Below are 15146 nucleotides of genomic sequence, written 5' to 3'. Positions count from 1 at the left end.
ACACATGAATGTGTTATTTTAAAACGTTTGCAATTTTTTTGGGTCACTTTCAACATGGCTATGTGACTGAAACAGTCAAAATCTAAATTTGCAATGCACAGGTGGGAGCATATTTACAAGGAATGTGCTTCATGGGGAAAGGTCTTATAATGTAATATGGGAAAAATGACATTAGAGACACTGAAATGCCTTATAGAGAAGCATACACCATTATGTCCTTGTCATAAATTTGCTAACCATTACTTTTTCCCAAAAACGATTTTCAAATTATATTTTGAAAACACTGCACATGTGGAAATTACTTAAAATGTCAATAATTCAAAATTTGCGATTCCTTAAATGCAATGTATCAAAAAAAATATATGTAAAAAATGATATTAAGGATTTGGAAACTACCACCAACTTCTAGTTTGTGGTAATTTGCGAATTCTTTTCAAAAAGCATTTTTTTCAACAAAAAAAAAAGGTCCCATATGACGCCCATACATGCCATTAGGGCATGTAGGTGTGCCATGTGCTCTCAAATTTCTTTTTCAGGGGTGCAGCAGGGTGTTCTTGAGATACCCCTGCACGCTTGAAAAAAATCCTATTTTGTGATGAGCTAATTGCTAATCACAAATTGCAACCTTAATTCCTATGAGCCTCCTAGCCCATGGAAATGAATGGGTAATTTGCAATTAGCAATTTGCTCATTGCAAATTAGGAATAGTAAAGAATTGCTATTTATTCCTTAAAATTTGCTATTTAGGAAATGGAAAATAGTTTGATGGTACATATGGTGGTTCATCTGTAACAAGATAAGAAGTTTAGGGATACATTTATGATGACTGGTGCAATAAAGTGCACATTACTTACTTCATTGGTAGTCCTTTATATGTATTATCTCCTCTGTATTCTTCATCAAGCGTAACTTTAATCTGCAATCCTGAGTAGGCCTCACCTTAAACAAACCTCTGGATAGGACACACTTTATTGTCATCCTGGATTAATCATTTAAAATGCTAGGGATAGATTTATGATAGGTGTATGCCTTTTTTCTGCCACTGTGCGTCACTTTTATGATGCAGCGGTGGTGCAAAATATTTGCTATGAGGTGACAACATTAAAAATTGATGCATTTAGGCAGATATGTCATGGTGTAAAAAAAAAACGTACCACATAAAACCCAATCAGCAGTAATGCAAAAGATGCACCATGTCGCAACACAGGCCTCACTTGGGGCCATATGTATCAAGCTAATTAGCATTTGCAAAGATCAAAATTCTATGAATTTCGGCCTTTGCGAATGTTAATTAGACAAATGGTATGTATCAAACAACTTTGATGCAAAATAAGGAGTAGCAAAATTTGCTATTCCTTATTTTGCGATTGCACTGAAGCATTTGTAAATTTTGTGACTACTTAAATGCAATGTATCAAACAAAAACTATGTAAAAAATGACATTAAGGATTTGGAAACTATTGTGGTAAATTAGTGGTAATTTGTGAATTCTTTTCAAAAAGCTTTTTTTCAAAAAAACAAAAGGTGCCATATGACGCCAACACATGCCCTTAGGGCATGTATGTGTGCCATATGCCCCCAAATTTGTTTTTCAGGGGTGCAGCAGGTGTTCTTGAGACACCCCTGCACCCTTGGAAAAATTCCTACTTTGTGATGAGCAAATTGCTAATCGCAAATTAAACCTTCATTCATATTAGCCTCCTAGGCCATGGAAATGAATGGGTAACTTGCAATTAGCAATTTGCTCATCGCAAATTAGGAATGGTAAAGAATCGCTATTTATTCCTTAAAATTCGCTATTTAGAAAATGTAAAATATTTTGATGATACATATGGCAGTTCATCTGTAACAAGATAAGAAGCTTAGGGATAGATTTATGATGAGTGGCGCATCACCAGGGATGTGACAGTCATCCTGCGCCACTGCTCCGCCACCCATGTTGTGCTGCATTTACAATGCGGCGCAGCATGGGGCAAAAACGGCACAGATGCGTGACGCATCTGTGCCGTAAAGGTGGCGCATTGCTGGAGTTGTATCGCAAGTGCGATGCAGCTCCAGCAAGGCTCAGGGGTGCCCCATCTCCACAATGCTGCGTCAAGACCTATGCCAGCTTCAAGCAGGCGCAGGGTTTTGACGCAGCTTTCTCCTATCTGATTGTAAGTAGTGTGTTATGTTTTTGATCACTATTACTGATTTACTGTTTGATAATAATGTTTATTAACATTTTTTATTATATTTTTCCTCAGATTCAACTGCAGATCATTTCAAGATTTCAATATGCCTACAATACAAAGACAGATAAAGGCTGCAAAACGTCAAAGACAGCAGGAGAAAAAAAAAACGCAGCAGTCCTCTAACAAAAAGATTTCTCAAGCCACGAAGAAAGCACCGGGTAAGAGCTCTAAATATTTCATAAGAAATATTTGTAATAAAAAAAATATTACTACAGAAAATGTTTCAGTCCATAACACAAGAAGTAAATCAAATGGAAAGAAAAGGACAATGGAAAATGTTACTGCTAGAGCAAGAGATAAATCTGTGCATGATAGTAGAAGGAAACAACAGTTTAGGGAGATTCGTAAACGAATGTTCCGCAACAGGATAATTGGCAATTTGTTAAAAAATATTAAGAAAGGTCAACAGAAACTAGTTTTTTATAAGAGAAAAAAAAGTTGAGAAAGTTATTGATCAGGCATTTGAAATTAAACGTAAGTTATTTATTTTGATAATCAATAGAATTAGGAAGCTAAACAAGGCAATTTTTGATTTCAAAAGAAATAGTAGATGGAAGAGAATAGTTAATCGTAGTAATTTTTGTGAAGTTTTTTCTGGAGAATGGATGCATAGTTCAAGCTGTGAGGCATTTTTTAATGAAGAGAGTTATTTCCAGGATAATGATTTGGTGCATGCAGTTGACATCAGTGGTCGTGCTTATGAAGTGAAAGATGGTTGTCCAGTTGAAAAAGAAAAACTTGTGACAACAGAGGCAGATGAGTTGTTAGGTAATGAGGTTTTAGGAAGACGTGCTAAGGGTCCTGTGTACACCTGGAAGTGTAGTAGTATTTGCAGTGTGCGACAGGATTCCATCAATTTGCTTTGTGATTTTGTACGGTCATTTAACAAAAAAAGTTTGAAGCAGAAAATGAGGTTGTTGCAAGAATTAGATCCTTGCAGAGTAAGAGAAGTGACAGGTTTGCATGGTCATTCACTGGCTTGTCTTTCCAGGAGAGTATGCCAGAGTGTTTTTCATCATTTCAGGATGCTAGCAGTGCATCATAACAAAGTGAGGAAATTAGTTAGAATGTTGTATTATGCTAAGAGTCCAGCAATTATGCTGAAACAATTATGCGCTGCTCTTTTGCATGGTTCTGAAATAGATGTGAAGAATATATGTGAAGAAATTGAGTTTTGTTACTTTGGAAGTAAAGAGGAGAATGTTGAAATTGAGCAAGAAGTAGAGGGTCATTTGGAAGATAGTGTACATGTTTCCAGTACAGATAATTTCCAGAGGGAAATTGCGACGTTTGACATGAAATCAAGTGAGAGGCCTAATTTCACTTGTGTGTGTTGTAGACGCACTTATTATAAGAATCAGACTAAGTTAGTGGATTTATATGCAAAAAGTGAAAGGGAAAATAATAGTGAATGGAAGGATTTTGCAAAATACTTGATGGTAGAAAATTGTTTTGATTTGGGATTGGATCAACGTGTGTGTACTTATTGTTGTAACAAATTAAAACAAAACCAGATGCCTGCTAGAGCAGTTCATAATAATCTGGAATTGGTTGAGATTCCTTCTGAATTGAAGGACTTAAATACTTATGAATCTATTTTGATTCAAAGTATCCATCCCTTTCAGGCTATTGTAAGAATGGAGCCAAAGACAGGGAAATTGCCTCCATCAGATTTACAGAGAGGATTAAAGGGAAGAGTTTTTTATTTGCCTCTAGATTTGAAGAAAAACATTAACACAATTGGAGTAGAAAAAGTGGAAGAGGAACCTCTGGTTATCTTAGTTAATGGGGTTCCGACAAAGAATAAGAAAATATGGCAAGATTTAGTAGATGTTAGGAAAGTTAAAAAGGCAACATTGTATTTGAAAAAAAATAATAAATACTATAAGAATGTATATGTTGCAGAAGAGGAAGTAAGTGAGGAAGAGGATAGCGATTTGTGTGCTGGTCAAATTGAGAAAGTAGAACCCTCTACTAGTGAGGAAATATATGAACATTATAGTGTTCATCCTTTGCATTCCAAGGAAGTCATGGGGAATGCTATTGAGTTGTTTCAAATGAAACAAGCCAAAGGGAGTCCCATTAGTGTTTGGGAGGAAAGTTTGGAAGCTCGGTGTTTCCCACAGCTTTTTCCAACAGGTCAGGGAGGAAGATATGATGAGCGACCTCATCAAATTCCTGCTTCTGAATACCGGACTTTGCGATTGTATGCAGGAGATGCTAGGTTTCGACAATGCATTCCTTATTTGTTTCATCTCCTGTTTGAAAGCGATCTGTCTGGACTGTCATATGCAGTGAACCACATCTTGAAAAGTGGTATACACATGCAAAACATCTCGGCAAGTGATTTTATGGATAAAGTGAATGTCCAAGATAGTATTTTGGATTCTCACCTGATTAATCTCATGGCGTGTCAGCGTGGTACTAATGAGTACTGGTACCGTCGTCATGGTGATTTAAAATGTATGCTGAGGAACTTAGGTACTCCCACATGGTTCCTCACTCTGAGTTGTGCCGAGTATGGCTGGGAAGACTTACTTCAATTTCTACGAGAGGCAAATGCTAACGTAGATAACATCGAATTCAAGACACCCGGAGAACTGTGCTCTTTGGATCCAGTCAATGTATGTAGGTACTTCAATCATAGATTTGAAGCTATGATGTCTTTCATCATGAATAAGAAGAATCCACCTCTTGGAGAGGTGTTGGATTTCTTCTGGAGAAAGGAGTACCAAGCAAGAGGTGCTCCTCATATACATATGTTGCTGTGGATCAAGGATGCACCTAAATTTGGAACGGATCCAGAAGACTCAGTGATGAGTTTCATCCAACAGTATTCTACGTGTGCTGTTCCAAACGCAAAGGAGAAGAAAAGCCTAAGAGAAAAAGTTCTGCGTTTCCAAAGCCATCGATGTGGAAAGTACTGCCGTCGTAAATTCCGAAACAAAGACAAGTTCTACACCAAATGTCGTTTCGGCTTTCCACGACCGGTGATTTCTAAAGGAAGAGTAAACAGTTTGATGTCTTCGCTGCGACATAATGTGATGAAGAAATCACCTAAAAACACATACAATTTGAAGAGGAATGAAGAGTCCAAGTACATCAACGACTACAACCCGGTGATTTTGTCCATGTGGAATGCTAACATGGATATACAGTTTGTGGCTGATAACTGTATGGCTGTGGCTCGGTATGTGACGTCTTACATCACCAAAAAAGAGAAGACAGAATTGAAGGATATGTGGGAGGACATTTCCCATGAAAAGAGCCTCAGCAAGAAGTTGTACAGTTTCAGTCTGAAGATGTTGTCGCATCGAGAAATCGGAGCGTACGAATGTTCTGACCGGTTGTCTTCAGCAAGTCTCTATGCCAAGTCCAGGAGTATCGTTTGGGCGAGTCTTGGTCTTGCTGCAACGCGTAATCGAGTTCTCAAACCTGTGCGGGAAATTGAGTATTTGGCGGAAAAGGAGCCAAACAGTACCGACATTTTGAAGACAAACATGTTGGATACATATTATCCAAATCGAAGCAGTCACCTAGAGAATGTTTGTCTGTATGAGGTTCTGCAAAATTACATATTCAAGAGGAACATCAAAGAAGATACTGAGAAAGGAGTGTATGCTGTAATAGGAAGTGAGGGATGTCTGGTCAAGCAAAGAAAATGCCACTTGATAAACCATCGAAATTTGAGTGGCGAATCTCCTGAAAAAAAGGAGTTTTTCTATTTAGCACTTTTGCAACTTTTCAAGCCTTGGCGTGCAGAAGAGGAACTGCTTGGAGATTTCCTCTGTTACGAAGACTCTTTCAATGCCGCCAAGGAGACCATAGAATGTCCTGCTTTTCCCAAATATGTAGAAATGTTGAATGCGGAAATTGAGCAGGAAGCAACGATTGCAGCCGAGATTGCCAGAGACAGTTCTCAGGACAGTCAGAGTTCTGCTTCATTGAGTTAGGATCCACTAGGAGGACCTCTTATTGAAAATGAAGCTGCCACTGCTATGAATGAAGTGGAAAGAGCCATGGCACATGCTCAAGAGGATGCGGTTAACTTAGAAGAGTTGGAAAGGCAACTCAACGTTGAGCAGAGGAAAATATATGACGAAGTTACCATGCAAATTGATCATGGATTAAGTCATGATAAGAAAGAGTGCTCATGTACGTCGTTGAAGCCTGTCCGACTGTACGTGAGTGGAGAAGCGGGAACTGGAAAAAGTTTCCTCATTAAAGCAATTTCATGCTATTTGCAGGAAAGGACAGAGTCATCGCTGTCTTGTGTTGTCACTGCTCCAACTGGACTGGCAGCACATAATATTAAAGGGATTACTTTACATCGTTTACTGATGCTGCCAGTGGAGCATGACAACAAATTAGAATATCACAAGCTATCTGGAGATGCTTGTTTTGAAGTTTCAAGAATCTTGAGGAAAATGAAACTTCTTATCATTGACGAAGTAAGCATGGTTTCCAATGTCATGCTTGCCTTTGTGCATTTGAGGATGCAAGAAGTTCTCAAAACAGAGTATGATGTGTTATTTGGTGGCAAACACATCATTGTTTTCGGAGATCTTCTGCAGCTGACACCAGTGAAAGGGCAACCTGTGTTCAAAATGCTCACGCATGAAGATACCAGGAAGTGCCTAGGCAGCATTGGCAACGTCAATATATGGTTAAACTTCAATTATGCTGAACTGCATGAAAATATGCGTCAGGCGAAGGATGAAGTTTACAAGACTATTCTACAAGATGTTAGAATTGGAAAAGTGACTGAGCATGGGAAAGAAGTTTTAAATGCACGATTACTGTCAAATTTATATCCAGAACAAGATGTTGTGCCTGAGAATATTTTTCAGAAAATTACTGAAAAGAAATCTGGAATATGTTTGATGCCAACTCTTGCAGAATGTGCCAAATTTAACAACAAAATGTTGCATTTAGAAAAGCAAGAGATTGTGAAACTGGAAGCTATTGATAGAGTAGAGCATATGGGATCAACAATTATTTTGTCTGAGAATCTGAAAACTAAATTGGATTCATTAGAGAAGAGTATATCTAAAACTGCAGGTTTTGAAAAGACTCTGAATGTGTGCTTGAACTGCCGTATAATTTTAAGAAGGAATTTACATGTTGAAAGAGGTCTGGTAAATGGATCAATGGGTAATGTTGTTGATTTTGTGAAATACAGAAATAGAGATGGAATTGAATTTTTAAAAATTAAATTTGATGGCATTGAGGAAGTACAGCTAATTGCTCGTTGTTCTGCTAGATTTTTGCTTGTAAAAGACTTATATGTTCGCCGTAAGCAGTTCCCTGTTTGCTTGGCATATGCAGTGACAATCCATAAATCGCAAGGTTTAAGTGTAGACAGTGCATTGGTGAATATTGGCAGTTCTGTGTTCAAGGAGGGTATGGCATATGTGGCATTGTCACGAGTTAGAACTTTATCGGGATTGTACTTGATTGAGTGTGATGTCAGAAACATTTGTGCAGATCTAGATTGTGTTAAGGAATACAATAGGTTAAGAAGAGAGTATGCGCCACATTTGCCTCAGTTTCCTTTGTTTGAGAAACGTCTGGTAGGCCGGAAACGAAGAAATGAGAACAATACTGGGGAGGTTGTAGCAAAAAGACAAAAAGTGAATGAACCTAAAATTACAAGCAGAAACAAAGAGGATTCTGTTGAAGATGTTGTTGGTTTTCAGTTTGAAAACAGTTCTGGTGTTAACTGCTATGCTAATGTAGTAATTAATGTTTTGTTTTCTCTAAAAAATGTAAAAGAAGAGATTGTGGTCAATTCTGATCAAAGATTTTGCAGTTTGTTAAATTCTGTGTTAGAGAAATGTACCACTGATAGAAGAAACATAGAAAGTGTGTCTGAAATTAGAAATCTGTTAGATAGATGTTCAGGCCAAACACAATTCTCTCAAAATATTCAGCAAGATTGTCAGGAGTTTTTAATGTATATGCTTGATGTATTACATGCTGAAGGTGTAGATGTAGATCAGCTGTTTGGGCTTTCTTATCAATGGCAGCATGACTGCGAGAACTGTATGGTATCAAGTACTACTAGTGTAGACTCAGAAAGATTTATATATTTAACTTTGCCAGACAGTAAATCAGTCTCCTTTAATAAGCTAGTAAAAGCTGCTAATCACAACATGGAGTGTAGCCAATGTAAATCTGAAATGATGTCCACATTATTTATACGAACATATGGCGAGTACGTCATTTTAATGTTCCAACGATGTAGGCCTGATGGAACAAAATTGACAACTTTAATAAAAAAATTTGTAGCTTCGCAGTTGTCAATATCAGGAAGGACTTTTGTAACTACAGCAATTATATATCATGACGGCCCTTCAATAACATCAGGACATTACACAGCTTATTTAAAGTCTAGAAATGGCTGGTCATTCTGCAATGATTCTGTTTTAATTTTCAAAAAAAAATTGCCGTATGACCTTAAAAACTCTTACCTGGTGTTTTTAAAACCAAAATTTTAGGGAAATAATCTCGGGATGTGCTCTGTGGAATTTCAAGAAGTTCTAATGGCTCCTACACAATTTGGCCTTGAGGATAAGTGTAGTTCAGAGACATAACTTCTAATCATAGGACTGGACATCATGGAGATATATGTGCACTTTGAATGAGTTCAGAAAAACTGTTTCTTTTCATAAGCTAATTGAAGCAGCCAATCAAAACATGGAGTAGAGGGAATGTAAGTCTGCAATGCTGTCTACTGTTTTACATTGCTTTGTGATTAAAAGTGATGTAGAGAATTAAATAATTGTAGTACTCATAGAGGTAGTGTAAGTCTGCTTCATATTAAGCAGTATCAGTGTCATAGGAAATGTAGAACATGACTGAGCAAGAAGGGGAAGATATTACTATTCCAGGATTGTGAAAATGATCTTCAACATTTTAATTGGGAAAGTTGCGGAAATGCCAAATGATGGAATTGGCTTACAAGAAATCCAAGAGTTATAAATATCTCTGACTAGATTTGGCCTTGTGGAAAATAGTGGTAGAGAGCAAGAAGTCATTTATTGCATGTAACGTGTTTTTAAAAACGATGGAGGTTTTCTTTCAGAAAGTGGCGGGCTGAAAGTAATAACAGCACAAAAGAGTGTAAGCTGTTCATAGGACATCCTTGGACGTCATGGAAAGTAAGTTAACTTTAAGGAGTTCTGAATTTTAATTTCTGATGTTGTATGGGTTTTTTAAACACAATCATTTTGATTGTGTTTTTTTTTCCCCGCTGTTACATGATGAATACCTTCAAGTCACTGTTTTTAGTGAATTTTGATACATTCTGAGAACAGCAAAAATAAACCATTTAACATGTATAATTAATTCTGTACTGTTTGCATTTATGATGTATATGTAGAACTGTGTAGGAGGCATGGAGAAGGTGAGTTTTCTGTAAGTGTTAAATTTATTGCATGCAGTGCTGCACTTCTACGTATTCTTTCATATGCTGGACTACATCTGCACAATGAGATACCTAAGCAAAGGAAACACAAGTGATGTGATTGTGAAATGAGCAAAATAAATTGCACATATTTCAATTACATCACCTGTGTTTCCTATCATTATGAATCACATTGTGCAGATCAAGTTTAGGTCTGTCCAGGGAAACATAGGAGGTTTCTACTTTGTTGAAGAGTGCAGTGGACATGACTCACTTCATTGGTAGACTTTCACAGATATTATCTCCTCTGTACACTTCAACAAGTGTAAATCTCATCTTGAACTCTGAGTAGGCCTCACCTCAAACAAATCTCTGGATAGGAGACATGTTATTGGCATCCTGAAGCGACACTTTTCTGAAACAAGAGCAATGCAAAAGATGCACCATGTTTTAAGATAGGCCTCACTTCATCTGCATCAAGATACTGTTAGTTTAAAATGTATATCTTTAGGATTGTGTAGAGGACCTGGAGAAGCAGAAGCTTCTGTCAGTGTCAAAGTTGTTGAAAAACTATTTGTCCTTCAATATTTTCCCTTGTCTTTTGTAATTTTTAAATACATGTTTTAATATTTTTCAAATGTTGGTTCTCTCTTTCACAGATTGAAAGTATAAAAATAAAATGTGATTAATTTAACGGCAATTACAAGGTAAATAGTTGTACTCTTTTCGTTACATTTCTATCACATTCACCTACTATTAGATCCACTGCTTCACTTCTTTAATCCTCAGTTTCCTGCCTTTGCTACTTTCCTCATTCCTTTCTCTATTACCTACTTACTCAACTCCTTCCACTCTTTTTCTCAGTCCCTCTGTTCTCATAGTTCCTCAGTCTTGTTCACTCACTCCATCTCTATTACTCTTAGTGTCTGTGAATTACTTTCCCACCTTTTTTTTTGGACCGCTTCCCGGGAAGTTGCCCGGTTCGCAAACCAGCAGCGTTATGGGAGTCCACCATTTTGTGTTTCGGTCGAATCAAGATACAAGATGGAGGGCAAATAATGTTCAGAATGGGTAGAAGGGGGCACGGTAGATGTATCTTGACCCCCTTGGTTTTCTGAGGGTGGCTGAGGAGGACCATAGTTCTTCACTCTTGTTCACTCTCTCTGTTTCTATTAATGTCACTGTTTATGACTGATCAAAAAAATTTTTTTAAAAAAAGAACAGTAACTATAAGGGAAGGAAACAGACAGTTATGTTAAAAGAAAGACAGCTATAGGGAGTAAACTAAGGATACTGTTACCTACAATCCACTGCTGTTGATGTTACTGACCATGTCATGAATGATGTAATATGTGACATCATCAGCAGTGGATTGTAGGTAACAGTATCTCTTGTTTACTCCCTAACGCTGTCTTTCTTTTCACATAACTGTCTGTTTGCTTACCTTATACTTACTGTTCTTTTTTTTAAAAAATATTTTTTTTGGTTAGCTTCCGGTACGCGTACCGGGTAGCGCTCCGGGGAGCGAACTAAGAGAAATAGAGGTTGGCAGAGTTCCAAATATTCTACCAATTTTTTTATAATGGGGAGTTAGTTCTGAAAAGAACTTTTTTTTTTAATGTTTTTGTTGTTTTATATTTTTTTTAGTATTTTTTGAACATTTTTTTACTTTTTTTGTATTTTCTGAACGTTTTTAAAAATTTTTTGGTTTTTTTGGGGGGGGGGAAACAAAAACGATCCATTGTAAAGGGCTCAACAGGAGCAACAAAAAAAAAAGAATTTATTTTTTGGGGCGTCTCGGACAAACATTAACATGATTTTGAATAGCTCGCAAAATCAAACTGATGCTACTTTCCCTGTAGCAGATGAAAGCGCCACATTCCACGCACACTTGCTTTACGTGCCCAAACAACATTTGGATGTTTGCGATCATCTCCCTCGCCTCTGGTCCCGACACCTCTGGAACAACCGATCTTCTTGCCATTGGGAGGGGATTTTGTTGCTCGTCACGTAGCTGGGCAGCACTATAATTATTTGGGTGCCACCTACTCATATGCCGATGCATAGTGTGATTGCCGTAACTGTATTTTTTATCAGTTCCCCTTGACAATCTATCACCGCATATACGGCAAAACACGTAGCGTGCATTCACTTTTTTTTGCCCCTCAGGAATTCTATAGAATTGCCAGATGTAATTCTCCTTTCGATTGTACCTCCTGGGCTCCTCTGGCAAAAACCTTGGCTCTTCCTCCTCTTCCTCCTCTTCCTGTTCTTCCTCTTCTTGCAAAATTACTTCTGCAGGTGGTCCTCTCTTTCTTGGATTTGGTGGAGGTGGTGGGTTAGCACCAGCTGAAGCTACTAATGAAGCCATCTCAAAGTCTAAATAAAGGGTCTTTCTCTCACCAAGATGAAAGTCAGAGTGAGGAAAGAAGGAGGGGTTTTCATCATTTGGGAAAAACAAAAGTTCTAAACCAATGAAAAGTGTTCATTTTAGATCACATGACCTAGTATTACATCATTAGGAAACCAAAAGTGAAATGAACCAATGAAAAGTGTTATTACCGAGTCACATGACCTGCTGTGTTTACGTTACGCGGTCGGCGCCGCGCCGCGGATCGCTTCCGGTTCGTGTACCGCTGCGCTTCCGGGTACGCGAACGTAGCACGTAATATGACGTATTACGCGAGAACGCGAAACGTCATGCTGACGCGACGCGTCACGATGTTGTTTTGTAACGCGAGAGGTGCGCAAAAGGAACGTTTACCGGTTCGCGTACCGGGTCGCGCCTCCGGATTGAGCTAACGGGAAGCTAACCGGTACGCGTACCGGGAGCGAAACAAAAAAAAAATTAAAAAAAAATTGTATTAAAAACATGTAAAAAATATTTTTCTATTTAAAGAATAATACATTGTAAAGGTTTTGATATTAGCTATTAAAAAACCAATGAAATTCACTGAAAAAACCATAGGTTATAGACCATATATAGTTAGGAATTAGCATTTACAAAACCTTGAAAATTCACTGAAAAAACCATAGGTTATACACCATATATAGTTAGGAATTAGCATTTTTAAAACCTTATTTTACTCACACAAAACCATTGAAATTCCATATATAGTTAGTTGCACTAACTATATATCGCGCACCCGCAATCCACTGCTGATGATGTCACATATTACATCATTCATGACATGGTCAGTGACATCACTGATGACATCACTGATGACATCTCAAATGACATCACTGATGACATCACTGATGACATCTCAAATGACATCACTGATGACATCACTGATGACATCTCAAATGACATTACTGATGACATCACTGATAAAATCATTCATGTGATAATACGATGAACCTCTTCAGACTCTAATATAACCTTAGATACACTCAGTGTAAACACAGACTCACAGATTGTCACTCATCCATGAAGTTACACACACACCTAGACAGTCATGCAAACAATCAATCACACCTCCATTTCCTTAACTATACAGTTAAACACACCTTACTTATTCAAACATATACTAAAACATATTTACTCACTTATACAATCCTGGATACAAGTTCACAATGATCCATACAGCCACTCACACATTCACTGGCTCTTATGCACAGTTATTTATATATGTCAACTCTCACATGTATTGTATTTTACATATGTACTTAATTTGACATGTAGCACTGAGATATCTATTCACTCACCAATACAGTCATGCACACAGTCAACCGCCCATACAGCTGTTTCCAACATGCACTTTTGAACCCATACATCTATGCACAGAGTCATACACTTCCCAGCCACCCACACACACACTCAGTCTCCCATACAAATGCTTGGGCAACCAATCAATAACCCATATAGTTACTCATATAGCTACTGATCAACACATGCAGCAGTTTACAGAACAACAGACATAATGATGCACAAATTAAGACAGTTTAGTCACTAACCCATGCACTCAGTGAGACACATTTAATCACTCACTCATACATTCAGTCATGCACCTACTAAATCCTTCGTCCAGACACTTATACATCGACTCATTCATAAATATGTAAGACATATTTTAACTTTACAGAAAAATACAGTCACTGGATTTTGTCATCAGTGATGTCATCAGTGATGTCATTTGAGATGTCATCAGTGATGTCATCAGTGATGTCATTTGAGATGTCATCAGTGATGTCATCAGTGATGTCACTGACCATGTCATGAATGATGTAATATGTGACATCATCAGCAGTGGATTGCGGGTGCGTGATATATAGTTAGTACAACTAACTATATATGGAATTTCAATGGTTTTGTGTGAGTAAAATAAGGTTTTTTAAATGCTAATCCCTAACTATATATGGTCTATAACCTATGGTTTTTTCAGTGAATATATATATATATATATATATATATATATATATATGTATATATATATATATATATATATATATATATATATATATATATATATATATATATATATATATATATATATGTATATATATATATATATATTCACTGAAAAAACCATAGGTTATAGACCATATATATACCTAACTATATATGGTCTATAACCTATGGTTTTTTCAGTGAATATATATATATATATATATATATATGTATATATATATATATATATATATATATATATATATATATATATATGTATATATATATATATATATTCACTGAAAAAACCATAGGTTATAGACCATATATAGTTAGGAATTAGCATTTACAAAACCTTGAAAATTCACTGAAAAAACCATAGGTTATAGACCATATATAGTTAGGAATTAGCATTTAAAAAACCTTATTTTACTCACACAAAACCATTGAAATTCCATATATAGTTAGTTGTACTAACTATATATCGCGCACCCGCAATCCACTGCTGATCATGTCACATATTACATCATTCATGACATGGTCAGTGACATCACTGATGACATCACTGATGACATCTCAAATGACATCACTGATGACATCACTGATGACATCTCAAATGACATCTCAAATGACATCACTGATGACATCACTGATGACATCACTGATGACATCACTGATGACATCTCAAATGACATCACTGATGACATCACTGATGACATCTCAAATGACATCACTGATGACATCACTGATGACATCTCAAATGACATCACTGATGACATCACTGATGACATCTCAAATGACATCACTGATGACATCACTGATGACATCTCAAATGACATCACTGATGACATCTCATTTGACATTACTGATCACATCACTGATGACATCATTCATGTGATAATACGATGTACCTCTTCAGACTCTATTAAAACTTTAGATATACTCAGTGTAAACAGACACTCACAGACTGTCACTCATACATGGAGTTACTCACACACCTAGTCAGTCATGCAAAGAATCAATCACACCTCCATTTCCTCAACTATACAGTTATACACACCTTACTTATTCAAACATATACTAACACATATTTACTCTCTTTTACAATGCCTGA

Source organism: Lissotriton helveticus, chromosome 4_1 (genome assembly GCF_964261635.1).
Source record: "Lissotriton helveticus chromosome 4_1, aLisHel1.1, whole genome shotgun sequence".
NCBI lineage: Eukaryota > Metazoa > Chordata > Amphibia > Caudata > Salamandridae > Lissotriton > Lissotriton helveticus.
Note: the sequence above shows the minus strand (reverse complement) of the source record.